Below are 15,001 nucleotides of genomic sequence, written 5' to 3'. Positions count from 1 at the left end.
AATTCACACAGGGCACCGGATAAGACAGGAGAAGTACTCCAGATATAACAAACTGACCCTAGCCCCCCGACACATAAACTAATGCAGCATAAATACTGGAGGCTGAGACAGGAGGGGTCAGGAGACACTGTGACCCCATCCGATGATACCCCCGGACAGGGCCAAACAGGAAGGATATAACCCCACCCACTTTGCCAAGGCACAGCCCCCACACCACTATCATATTAGAAAGGAAAAGGAACGCAGCTACCTCTCACGGGCGTGCGCCTGAATGAGCACATGGCCTTCTGGCAGACCTCTTACTCAATCAGCTTTTATTCTCTCCCCGTTCACAGTAGAAGCCTCAAACAAGGTTCTAAAGACTGTTGAAAGACTGTTTCCAGGTGACCTTACTTCTTCTTTGCACAAAGGAATAACCTCAACCTATTTCCAAAGACTGGTGACATCCAGTGGAAGCAGTAGGAACTGAAAACAGGGTGATTAGAAATCCAGTATTCCAATGAAACCTCATTGAACAGACAGTGACCTAAAAAAAAATTTGAATGGTTAGTCCTCGGGGTTTTGCCTGCTACATAAGTTCTGTTATACTTACAGACATGATTCAAACAGTTGTAGAAACTTCAGGCTGTTTTCTATCCAAATCTACTAATAATATGCATATCTTATATTCTGGGGATGAGAAGAAGGAAGTTGAAATTGGGCATGCTATTTATCCAAAAGTGAAAATGCTGCCCCTATCCTAGAGAAGTTATTAACAGCATCTTTCGCAATAAAAAAAACATATGGCCTAATAGAAATGGGATTTTTTTTTATTAGGCCTTCTTACAGTTGCAACTGGACAAAAATGTAGCATCCTACATAAAACAATAATTTAAAGAAAAAAAGGCGATGTCTGTGTCTGAATGTCTGTATCGGGATAGTCTGCTCCTGTAACGACAGAACAAACAGAAAATACGGTCAGCTTGAGACCTAAATGTCCCTGGATAAGCACTCACAATAATGTTATTATTTACAGTAATATAGACTACTAAGTGAGTTAATCAATGGGAAAAGTTGCATTTCCCCTCGGACACGATTTTGTGGATGTCGTGTAAGATGGATGTGATCTTGATGCGCAGGCAGTCCTCCCCAGTTGCTGTCGTGAGTGTATATTGCGTTCATAGAGGAAAATTAGGACTTGCAGGTGTAAATCATCCAAACATTGTTAGCACATAAATTGCTAGTTTCTTCATTGTGCTGTATTCCTCTGAACATGCCACCCAAAACGCACACAAAGATTCGGCACTCCTGAGCGCATCGCTGATTTGGCTCGATGTCTGAATTCAAATCAGCTCAATTTGAATTGCGGCCTTATCCAGTGAGGGTATCGTTTTCTTAACAAGGGAGGAGAATTCTCTGACTGTGAGATGATCAAGTACAAACGCAATGATATCCTTGGGAATGCTGTGGTCTTCAAATCTGCTGGAGAAGTTGTCCCTCAGCCGCTTGATGAAATCTTCCATATCCTCTGTGACAATGCTGCGGCCTGGTCCCTCTGCTTCTTCAGTGTGCTGAAGTGCAATAGCCTTTCAAATGACAAGTCCAAATCGAACAACTCAAGCTTCCTGGTAAAAGCCTGAAGTTTTTCCACAATGTCCACAACTGTTTTCCCTCTCCCTAGTAACTGGAGATTTAACCCTTTTAAGCACAGAGAATGTCAGTCAAAAAAAGCAGTGTGTAGCTTGCAGTTAACGCTTCAATGATTCTGCGTCGGACCTCATGTCTGCAGCGGGAAGGCCACTTTGAAAGTTTCATGCTTATTATATTCATGATGACGTCTGAGATTGAAATCTTTGCAAACAGCCACATTTTCATTGCAAATAAAACACACAGGCTTGGCATTGGGGAAAGATGGTAAGATTAATTTATCTCTCTGTATATTCTTCCCTGAAACTTTGATTTTCATTATCCACCTTTCTTTTGATACTTTTTGAGAGCGAAATTTTCTGTTGCTATTAAGATAATTGTTCAGGAACGGATGTTGACTTTAAAAAAGTACTGTAGCCTACAGTACGCTACGGCGACCTGTTTTTTCCCCACCAATCAACGCACAGAGAAATATATATTTGAATAGAGATATGGTGATTTTTTGAGCGTAATCAGATTTAAATTATGTTATTGTCACTGAATTTATTATGTACTAACCGCATGTAGTAAAATTTTTAAATTTCAAGTGTAGGCCAATTAATTGTGCTAATATTATATAATAATTATGTTCTGGCCCGCCGACTATTATCTCAGAAAGAATTTGGCCTGAAGACAAACCTAGTTGATGAACCCTGCTTTAAAGACATAAAATACACATTTCAATTTAGTTACAAATAGAAACAACAGTTCAACTCTTACATGGATATCCAGTGCAACTCCCCCCATGTAAAATTGAAATGGGGCCCCCTGAAAAAAATCTGTGTATAGAATACAACATTTTAATGTCAACTAAGGTCCTTTTGCACTATAAAATGTGTTCATGCCATTATTGTGTGTTGTTGAATTACCAACAAAGCAGTGTAATTCTGGTAGGGGAGGCCAGTGGGAGAGAGTTAAAATAACTTGCCAAATGTGACTTGGCTAAAAGGTCATTTAAAAAGCTGAATTTATTGTGTTCCTAATGTTTTGTACACTCTGTTCCGGCCCGTAGTCAAAAGTAGTGCACTAAATAAACAAAAGGGAGCCATTTGGGAAGCAAACAGAACCAGCTGGTAGTCTACCCAACACACTAATCAATATCCACATTTTGCAGTGTCATCACATGCCTTCTTCAGAATCAATTTTTAGTAGATGTGTACCTGAAATATAATACTTCTGTAATCTACTGCACTTGTCTTGAAACACTGGACTGTAGTGGCAGCCTTCTCCCCTTCCATTATCTTTCCCTCCCTCTCTCCCTCCCTCCCTCTGATAATATGCCATGTCAACACATTGATTTTGTATGTTATTACATGATTAGTTGAAGTTATTACGTTATTCACCCAAAAAGTTCTCACTCACCTGTGTTTGTTTGATGATATTTCATCAGGTTGAAATAACACGCTGATATTGTGAACATTTTAGTGTAAGAGTTTTTTGAAAAAAGAAAATGCCTGGAATTTTAGCCTTTTCAGGTTGGATGGAGATTTTGGCCCACTGCATAACATCACAATCTGATCTGATTATTCTGACCAATGACCAGTCATCTTTTATTTGCTTAAGTATCCTCCTGATATATTTAATAACTATCCCAGACGTTGTAAGATCTGGAGTGCATCAGCAATGTGGTCTGGCAGCAACTCAACCCAGGATTTCCAAGAAATCGCATGACTGACTAGAAAGGGAACGCCTTTAAGATGAGGGTGACCAATCACTTCATGAAGTAAAACTACACCCACATCACTATAAAACAGCTGCTTCTCCACTGGTAGACATACGACTCCAGATACCCAACACAACAGACAGGCAAAGGTAAGGACGTCTATAAAGTTATTATTACAAGACACAAGCTTGAACCACATTTCTGTTGCATGTTTTGATATTACAAATGGGTGTTCTTTCCAAATTGACATTCAAAAAGGAAGTATGATGACGTTTAATACCTTTGAATCCTTCGGAAATACTGCATATGCAATTTATTTATTACAAAGCTTTCTATAATATGTTTATTGTAACGAGAGTAACAAATGAATACATGTCATTAGTAAATATAGGTATTATGATACAGGCATTATGATACAGGCATTATGATACAGACACTATGATGTAGGCATTATGATGTAGTCATTATGATGTAGTCATTATGATATAGACATTATGATATAGACATTATGATGTAGGCATTATGATGTAGTCAATATGATATAGACATTATGATGTAGTCATTATGATATAGGCATTATGATATAGGCATTATGATGTAGGCATTATGATGTAGGCATTATGATGTAGTCATTAGTCATCTCGATGTGTTAGAAGTTCAGAAGGAGAAAGTGTAGGCTATACAGAAATAATGAAGCTCAAATTGAAAATCATTAAACAAAATATTGCGTCAATTTAAACCTTGCACAAGACAGTCCACAGAATTGTCAATTTAAAAACATTTAGCCGACTTATACATTACTACATTTAACAAACATTCAATGGTTAATACAGAGATTCTTACCTTTGCCCCGATTCGGCAGTCTCGTCCAGATTATCATGGCATTTGTAGTTCTTTATGATAGCCACATTAGCAGCTAATTGGCGTTATAAGTACAGAGGGGGGTAAATACAGGTGAATATATTGATAAAGTCACCTTGTCCTAGAGAGATTTACACGGTTATCAGGGTAAGTTTACACAAAACACAGCCCTTATTTTAAAGGTTTCTAAAAAATCTCCTATGGGAAAAATGTATGGTGGAAAAACGATTGGAACCATTTCCCTGTTTGACCAAAAGGTTTTGTGGGTATTATGACTCATACTGAATAATGATGATTTATCTCAGCCTAATCGAGATGGAAATGACGTCTCACATTCCAGTGATCGAACTTGTAAAAAGGCTGCATGGGATTTATTTTAATGCAACATGGTGCAGCCAATGGTAATGTCTGCTTTCCGCTTGTAGATTTGACAGCTCTAACGCAGTTCCATTACCGACACGGCCAAAACAACCGCTATGTGTATGTTGGCTAAATATCCTCTGAATCGAGCCCCTAAATTCAATCAGATCAAGCGTTAATTGGCGATAGCTAACACCCGTATAGATGAGGTGCATTCAGTTCACTTGAACGTTTGCTACTGAACAACACGTTTCCCCATTCAACGTTCTTGTACTTTCTTGAACAGACTTTGAGGTACTGTATGTTTGCTGCCGTTTGGTGTGTGTGGCGAGGTGTGGCTTGAGGCAATGAGTGAGGTATCTATAGGGCAGTGACCATTATGACAGCGTTCTCCAACCGACAATGGAAACGTTCAGAGCGCACACTGGACACTCTAGTTGAGGAATAGAATTAATCTGGATGTTCTGATCTCACAAAGGCAGTCAAGCACCCAAGCTAACTGGCTAAAGATGGCTAGATACTTCCAGAGAACTCCTCACTCTGATCATTTTACTCGCCCTAGCAGAGCTGGATAGGTTGTTGTCATGTTATCTGGGTCGTTTGTAACTGTGCTGCTGTTAACAATTGAATAACGTATTCTGAGCTCTGGCACACTCAGACGAGAGTGCGCTGAAAATTGGAGTAGCTAGCCAGAGTGAATTTACGAACGCACTAATGGAAACATGTAATTTGTAATTGAAGGCATTATGATAAAAGCATTATGCACATTCCTAAAACGGGACTATTGTGGATTTAAATAAGAATGGAAACACTAGGCTTTACAACGCCAGTTACATGTAACTGTAATCACCATATTGACATCACTGGCAGGAGATAAAGTTCAGAGCTTCCAACTCTCACACATTGGCCGTAAACACACATTTGACCCTCTTCTCATGCTCTCACGGCACACCTCTTATATCTCACACAATGAAAAGTACAGAATTATTTTTCTAATTATTCCATTGTATAGTCAGCGCGTTAACTTTTCATCTGTGCTCCAAATCATTTTGAAATCGGAGCATCTGCACCTGAAATGTAACGTGAGTGGTACCTCTATCATTGTTCTGTTTTGCCACAGCACTGTGGACGGGGGCACATTGAAACCTGATCGGTCTAGTTATGTAATAGCTAAAGGGGATTGATTGGATGCATGTTTTAAAGAAACGACACTCACGATTAGAGTGGAGCTGAATGGAGAGAGAACGTTCTCCGCTGAGTTTATAAAACTGTAAAGAGTAGCACGGTAGCGCTGTTTTATATACAATGTTGTCAACAAAATTAGGTTGCTGTTACTCCCGTCCCAATTGAAGAATGCTGCCTTTTGTCAGCATGTACTAAAGTCGATTTAATCCACACTTGTATTAGTCCCCTTGTTAAGGTTGTGACAATGAAAAGGAAGCAAACATACCTACAGTATGTTTTAGCAGGGAAGTTTACTAGGGTGGACTGATTTGTAAATATGAAAATCATTTTGTCAGATTGTGAACCCGAAAGTGTACGTTTGGTTCTAGAGGGGGGACAATAAATAGAAAACATTATTTGGTTAGGGTGTGGGGAAGATTCATTTATTTATTTTATTTCAACTTTATTTAACTAGGCAAATCAGTCATTTTGTCTTCAGTAGATTTAATTATCTATTTACTTGATTTAGTCTGATCGGTGGAACAATTCTCATTCTTAACAATGGGCTAAAATAAAAGGTAATTACTGGCTTATCAGCAAGAACACGGCTGTTATTCCCCACACTTTATTACTATTCCCAGACAGTGTAATCACATATTTGAAATATGATACACCTTGTGTCTTTGAAAAATGAATTATGAGGCTATATTTGCAGCCATTCATGGACAGTTTTGAATAAGTCATACAAATAAGCATTGGATATTAAATGCTCCAGGAATCAAATATACTTTTGGACATCTTAGATTTGTGCACATGCTAAGCAGAGATGGTAGGGGACTCACAACTCATAAACACATCATATTTTGTCTAAAGTAAGATGATAGCAAGGATCTTCAAATAGTAGACATAATCCAACTTAATATTAATATTCATGGGATTTGTCTTTAAATGAATTGTTATAACAAAAACATTTTCAAGCACCGAGCACTTGGGAAACTTAGATCAGGGGTGGCCAACACTCCTGGACAGCAAGCAGGATTTTCTACCAGTCCTATTTTAAAGAGAGAGTTCACCCACATTACTAAATACAAAACGTTTGTGTCCTTACCTTGAAAGCAGTCTATGGACAAGGAGACTGTAATCTACGATTTGGTTCCCCACTGCCATCAACCATTAATATTAGTATTTCCTGTGCAAAGCTTTGGTGTAGTGGTAACACTCCCTGGCGTCGCATACAACTTTCCACTTGAGAACAGGGATCGATCCCTGCTTCCAACTTCCCCATTGTTTCTAACACATGCATATCTCACTTCCTTACTGTCTGAATAAAGCCTCCAGATGCCTAACAAAATATTAGCGTACTTAAAATGTCTTCCCCCCCAAAATCTCAAAGTAACAAAGTAGTTGAATTGAGTGTTCATTTAATGTTCAAAGCGTCCTGAATACACCTGACCTGTATTTTTTATATATATTTTTTTACCCTGGTCATAGGCCTAAGCCATATAAAACATACGTGGAATTGCAGGAAATTAGCCTTAAAACAGTAACATTTTCTCATCTAGGGGTTGTGCCAGGGGCAATGAATTTCACATCTCACTCCAAGCTTTCTTCTGAAGTTGGCAGCCCTGAGTTTTGAAACTCCCCAAAAATGTCTGAATTTACAGAGTAGTCGAGTAACACCAAGTCTGAGAAAGAGTTTATGACAGAGTAAATAATGTTACTTAGGGAGCCAATAAACCTACTGAATCCGTTCATTTTTGAGCCGATCGTTGCCCCAGATCAGAGAGTTCATTCTCGTAGCAGTAAGAACACATATACAGTTGAAGTCTGAAGTTTACATACACTTAGGTTGGAGTCATTAAAACTCGTTTTTCAACCACTCCACAAATTTCTTGTTAACAAACTATAGTTTTGGCAAGTCGGTTAAGACATATACTTTGTGCATGACACAAGTCATTTTTCCAACAGTTGTTTACAGACAGATTATTTCACGTATAATTCACTGTATCACAAATCCAGGGGGTCAGAAGTTTACATACACTAAGTTGACTGTGCCTTCAAACAGCTTGGAAAATTCCAGAAAAGGACTTCATGGCTTTAGAAGCTTCCGATAGGCCAATTGACATAATTTGAGTCAATTGGTGGTATACCTGTGGATGTATTTCAAGGCCTACCTTCAAACTCAGTGCCTCTTTACTTGACATCATGGGAAAATCAAAAGAAATCAGCCATGACCTCAGAAAAGAAATTGTTGACCTCCACAAGTCTGGTTCATCCTTGGGAGCAATTTCCAAACGTCTGAAGGTACCACGTTCCTCTGTACAAACAATAGTACGCAAGTATAAACACCATGGGACCACGCAGCCGTCATACCGTTCAGGATGGAGACGCGTTCTGGCTCCTAGAGATGAACGTACTTTGGTGCGAAAGTGCAAATCAATCCAAGAACCACAGCAAAGGACCTTGTGAAGATGCTGGAGGAAACAGGTACAAAAGTATCTATATCCACAGTTAAACGAGTCCTATATCAACATAACCTGAAAGGCCGCTCAGCAAGGAAGAAGCCACTGCTCCAAAACCGCCATAAAAAAGCCAGACTACGGTTTGCAACTGCACATGGGGACAAAGATTGTACTTTTTGTAGAAATGTCCTCTGGTCTGATGAAACAAAAATAGAACTGTTTGGCCAGAATGCCCATCGTTATGTTTGGAGGAAAAAAGGGGAGGCTTGCAAGCCGGAGAACACCATCTCATCCGTGAAGCACGGGGGAGGCAGCATCATGTTGTGCGGGTGCTTTGCTGCAGGAGGGACTGGTGCACTTCACAAAATAGATGGCATCATGAGGGAGGAAAATATGTGGATATATTGAAGCAACATCTCAAGACTTCAGTCAGGAAGTTAAAGCTTGGTCGCAAATGGGTCTTCCAAATGGACAATGACCCCAAGCATACTTCCAAAGTTGTGGCAAAATGGCTTAAGGACAACAAAGTCAAGGTATTGGAGTGGCCATCACAAAGCCCTGACCTCAATCCCATAGAAAATTTGTGGGCAGAACTGAAAAAGCGTGTGCGAGCAAGGAGGCCTTTCAAACCTGACTCAGTTACACCAGCTCTGTCAGGAAGAATGGGTGAAAATTCACCCAACTTATTGTGGGAAGCTTGTGAAAGGCTACCCCAAACGTTTGACCCAAGTTAAAAAATTTAAAGGCAATGCCACCAAATACTAATTGAGTGTATGTAAAATTCTGACCCACTGGGAATGTGATGAAAGTAATAAAAGCTGAAATAAATCATTCTCTCTACTATTATTCTGACATTTCACATTCTTAAAATAAAGTGGTGATCCTAACTGACCTAAGCCAGGGAATTTTTACTAGGATTAAATGTCAGGAATTGTGAAAAACTGAGTTTAAATGTATTTGGCAAAGGTGTATGTAAACCTCCGACTTCAACCGTAGTTAGCTTGTCCATTGTAACAGGTTCACGTCAAATGTAACCAGAATAACTTGCTTTGAAGATAAAACTACTTTCAATTAGCTTCGGCATCCATCTATTGGAAAGGAATGATAACTACATTGGGCAGCTTGTTGGCAAATAATATTTTGATTTGTTTAACACATTTTTGGTTACTACATGATTCCATATGTGTTATTTCATAGTTCTGATATGTTCACTATTATTCTACAATGTAGAAAATAGTACAAATAAAGAATGTGTATCCAAACTTGTGACTAGTACTTTATATTTAATCAAACACTATATAGCCTCAAAACATGGTTCAAACTATAATTTTGACACCATGGTTTGTCAGTCCTTGCATTTAATAGTACCCGCAAAACACCAGTCTCAACGTCAACAGTGGAGAGGAGACTCTGGGATGCTTGCCATCTAGGCAGAGTTGCAAAGAAAAAAACATATCTCAGACTGGCCAATAAAAAGAAAAGATTAAGATGGGCAAAAGAACACAGACACTGGACAGAGGAACTCTGCCTAGAAGGCCAGTATCCCGGAGTCGCCTCTCCACTGTTGATGTTGAGACTGGTGTTTTGCGGGTACTATTTAATGAAGCTGCCAGTTGAGGACTTGTGAGGCATCTGTTTCTCAAACTAGACACTATAAAGTACTTGTCCTCTTGTTCGGTTGTGCACCGGGGCCTCCCACTCCTCTTTATATTCTGGTTAGAGCCAGTTTGTGCTGTTCTGTGAAGGGAGTAGTACACAGAGTTGTACGAGATCTTCAGTTTCTTGGCATTTTCTCGCCTTCATTTCTCAGAACAGGAATAGACTGACGAGTTTCAGGAGAAAGTTCTTTGTTTCTGGCCATTTTGAGCCTGTAATCGAACCCACAAATGCTGATGCTCCAGATACTCAACTAGTCTAAAGAAGGCTAGTTTTATTGCTTTAATCAGCACAGCAGTTTCAGCTGTGCTAACATAATTGCAAAAGGGGTTTCTAATGATCAATTAGCCATTTAAAATTATAAACTTGGATTCGCTAACACAACGTGCCATTGGAACACAGGAGTGATGGTTGTTGATAATGGGCCTCTGTACACCTATGTAGATATTCCATTTAAAAAATCAGCCGTTTCCAGCTACAATAGTCATTTACAACATTACCAATTTCTATACTGTATTTCTGATCAATTTGACATTATTTTAATGGACAACAAAATGTGCTTTTCTTTCAAAAACAAGGAGATTAATGGTAGTGTGCATATATATATTTTTATACATTTGCAAACATTTCTAAAAACCTGTTTTAACTTAGTCATTATGGGGTATTGTGTGTGTGTGTGTGTGTGTGTAGATTGGTGAGGGGTGGGAAAAACGATTTAATGCATTTTAGAATAATAACGTAACAAAATGTGGAAAAAGTGAAGGGGTCTGAATACTTTCCGAATGCAGTCAAGTTATAGAAACATCTCAATAATGATCAATGGAAACAGGATGCACCTGAGCTAAATGTCGAGTCTCATAGCAAAGGGTCTGAATAAATATGTAAATAAGCTATTTATGTTTATTAGGTTTAATATATTTGCAAACATTTATAAAAAAAAAGTTTTTGCTTTGTCATTATGGGTTATTGTGAGGAGTTGCTTTTATTTTATCAATTTTAGAATAAGACTGTAACGTAACAAAATGTTGAAAAAGTCTAGCGGTCTGAATACTTTCCAAATGCACTGTATAACATGACACATGTTTCTGGTATGTTCAATTGAATCATGGGACTGTCTTTTTCTGCTTGCAGGATCCATCTGGAGAGACCACTGTCACCAGCCCCCAGTTATCTATTCATGAAGAGTGATCTATGGCTACCCCACCTGTATTCAAGGAGGGAGACTTAACTCAAAAAGAGGAGTAAGATAATACGTTTTATTTATGTTATTTTATCCAATTTGATGTCACTAATCATTGTTTTACTTTTTATCCTTGTAGTGTATTATGTGCAGTGGAAAATAGCAGAGTAATCAGTAATTTTGTCACTGTCTTATTCAAGTCTATTATATTCCTATTATTTTTCAAGAAAAGGGTGTTGTGAGTTGTATCCGCCACTAGAGGTCCCCACCGCCTAGTTATGAGGTCACTTCTTGTGTAGGCTCGTGCTAGAAGGTTCAGACAGTTGAGGCAGTTTAGCTGCAAGGAAAGTAAAGAGACTAAGAATGCCTAAACGTGTGATGACTATAGCTACCACTCAGGTTAGCTTGTATTTGCAGAAAGGAGGGGGGAATAATTAGGACTGGAAATGGGAATGCAAAAATGTAAGGCTGCTCAATAAATCTAACAAGATAAGGTATTTAAAAAAACTGTTTTTAATTGTGTTGTCTTCCACTTAGCATCGGGCCAGGAGAGATGGTCTGTGATGTCTGTGATGTCAAAGCTGTGAAGTCCTGTCTGACCTGCAACCTGTACTACTGTGAGACCCACGTTAAGAAGCACTACACAGTACCTAAACTTCAGAGACACACCCTGGTGGAGGTGACTGGAGACCTGGAGGAGAGACTCTGTCAGGAACACCACAGAGCTCTGGAGGTGTTCTGCAGGACAGACCAGAAGCTGATCTGCAGTCAGTGTGTAGTAACAGAACACAAAGGACATGATACAGACCATGATGAGATAAAACGAGCTGGAAGACAGGTATTGTTTATGCTTTCTTCTACCCTTTATCACAATAGATGCTTACTTTCCTCTGTTGGCACCAATGTCCAATGCAAAGTAGTGATATTTGTTTTGGAATTTCGCTATACAAAATGTTTGTTTCTCCATAAAATAGCATCTGTTCTGAAAACTATTTCATATTGATGATTTCATATAGAAATGATCCTCAAATATGTTTTTCTTCTGTTGTCCTTTTTGATATAAAAGACTCAAGGGGAAGAGCAACATCGAAACCAAGTTTTAAATGAAGGTATGTGTTCATCATTCTAAGGTACAATTCACTGGTACTTAGTTCCATGTGTTAATAGGTTGAAACATAACATACATGCTGTGTCATACATTTTTCTAGCCTACTGGGTGTACAAACCATACTATTTACTATACAATCCATGTAGCTTATGTGAATTGGACTCATTTCCTCATAATGAGGTAGCCCTGTCTGCAACTTAAAATCAGTGACCACGTTTGTATGCACACCAATATCCCGTTATTATTCGGGATACTGAAGTATTCTGTTATTGAGTTGACGCATATAAACATCATATCCCGTTTACAATAACCCGAAAAAGCTTGTAACCCGATGATGAGAAATCCAAATAAGATGCCTGGGATATGCTGATCTTAGACGGTATACTGTGGCATGTCAACACTTTATCCCATTTACTGTTCTTTGCGGTCTGCGCAGGCTCAGTTTCGCATATCATGCGTGTTGTGTGATCTTTTCATCTGATTGTCAAACAAATCACTTCAAAAGGAAGGTTACCACCATAATAAAGACAATTCTCTTCAATAATGTTCAGCGAGTTCATACTAAGGGCTCTGTTTTCGGCTGGCGTTAAAGCAGCGCTACTGTCAAATGCACGTTCGTTGGCTATTTTGACTTGTAAAAACCGTTCCTCTGCTATTTTCCAACCCTTGTGCCAGTGGTAAATTACCTGTCTAACATCAGCTCACTTGCACTGAGGTGGAAATGTCTGAGGTGTTTCCTTAAACTTGTGCCAATTTCAGGCAGCGCAACTTGGGGAGATTTAAGAACAACCAACAGCTGTTTGAGGAGGATATTTTGAGTAGAGGGTGCTGAGTTTGGGGTGTAAAAAACAACACCTTTCTAATAAAGTATTTACAGGTATTTACAATATAATACAATTCCTAATGTGATGAGTAACCTAAACATAGGACAAGAGTGGGTAACATTATCATTATATCATATATAATTACTCCTGTCTATACAGAATTAAATACAACTTCACCAGAGAGCATGACAGCCACAGAGGATCATTAGCTTCTTTTATAGAAATGGATTGTTTCAAATCACAAGCATGTAGGCCTTATGCCTTCTTGGGAAGCCTGCAATTTGGGCAGCACGCGTGTCAATAGGCCTAGCTGATTATTGAGATGCAGCTGTCAGTGAAAAGGAATGCATCGAAAATATGTGTGAAGATAATGTCTTGAGTATAATTTGAAATGTTGATACAAGAAGGGGAGGGGTGTGTGGCGAAGATATTGTGGTCTTTCTCCAGAATGCCGCTGATCTGTCCCAACAATTCTTGCTCATTCATTGTTTTGTTGTGTTAATTGTTTGCCCTTTGTTTGTTTATTTTGTATCAATTCCCCATTACATATGTCACCAGTGGTACATTTACTGTTAATCCCTGTCATTAGGTTACATTCATTTAAGGCATCCATGTTAATGCATGGATTAATTAGGATGTAGCATATTGAATATCATTGTAGAATTTGCATACAATGCATCATCCAATTGCAATGTCTGCCTATGCCTACACATATTGTCTCAATGGCATTATCACTATAAACCCAGGCTGGTCACCCATGATACAATTCATGGAAACCGGCCACTTGGGCAGTGTGTGCAAACCTGGTCAAGAACTACAGGAAACGTATGATCTCTGTAATTGCAAACAAAGGTTTCTGTACCAAATATTAAGTTCTAATTTTCTGATGTATCAAATACTTATGTCATGCAATAAAATGCAAATTAATTACTTAAAAATCATACGATGTGATTTTTCTGGATTTTTGTTTTAGATTCTGTCTCTCACAGTTGAAGTGTACCTATGATAAAAATTACAGACCTCTACATGCTTTGTAAGTAGGAAAACCTGCAAAATCGGCAGTGTATCTAATACTTGTTCTCCCCACTGTATATAAGGCCATCATGACAAAAAGACAACATTCACACAGTGGCAGAATAAATGCAACCACACGTTGGTTTCATCACAAAACTGGAGAGTAACCTCTGTCGGTGAAGTCCACAAAACATATTGCATGTAACAAACAGCTACAAAACCTACAGCATGGTCAAGCAAGTTAATGTTGCCGTGATTTTCGGACTACTAAACAACTACTGATTTAGAACCACGGAGAGTTAGTGTAACAGTATAACTTTAAACCGTCCCCTCGCCCCGACACGGGCGCGAACCAGGGACCTTCTGCACACATCAACAACGGTCGCCCACGAAGCATCGTTACCCATCGCTCCACAAAGGCCACGGCCCTTGCAGAGCAAGGGGAAACCCTACTTAAGTCTCAGAGCAAGTGACGTAACTGATTGAAATGCTAGTAGCGCGTACCCGCTAACTAGCTAGCCATTTCAGATCCGTTACACTCACCCCCCTTTCAACCTCCTCCTTTTCCGCAGCAACCAGTGATCCGGGTCAACAGCATCAATGTAACAGTATAACTTTAAACCGTCCCCTCGCCCCGACACGGGCGCGAACCAGGGACCTTCTGCACACATCAACAACGGTCGCCCACGAAGCATCGTTACCCATCGCTCCACAAAGGCCACGGCCCTTGCAGAGCAAGGGGAAACCCTACTTAAGTCTCAGAGCAAGTGACGTAACTGATTGAAATGCTAGTAGCGCGTACCCGCTAACTAGCTAGCCATTTCAGATCCGTTACACTCACCCCCCTTTCAACCTCCTCCTTTTCCGCAGCAACCAGTGATCCGGGTCAACAGCATCAATGTAACAGTATAACTTTAAACCGTCCCCTCGCCCCGACACGGGCGCGAACCAGGGACCCTCTGCACACATCAACAACGGTCGCCCACGAAGCATCGTTACCCATCGCTCCACAAAGGCCACGGCCCTTGCAGAGCAAGGGGAAAC

The sequence above is a fragment of the Salvelinus alpinus genome, chromosome 6, assembly GCF_045679555.1.
Source record: "Salvelinus alpinus chromosome 6, SLU_Salpinus.1, whole genome shotgun sequence".
Classification (NCBI taxonomy): Eukaryota; Metazoa; Chordata; class Actinopteri; order Salmoniformes; family Salmonidae; genus Salvelinus; species Salvelinus alpinus.
Note: the sequence above shows the minus strand (reverse complement) of the source record.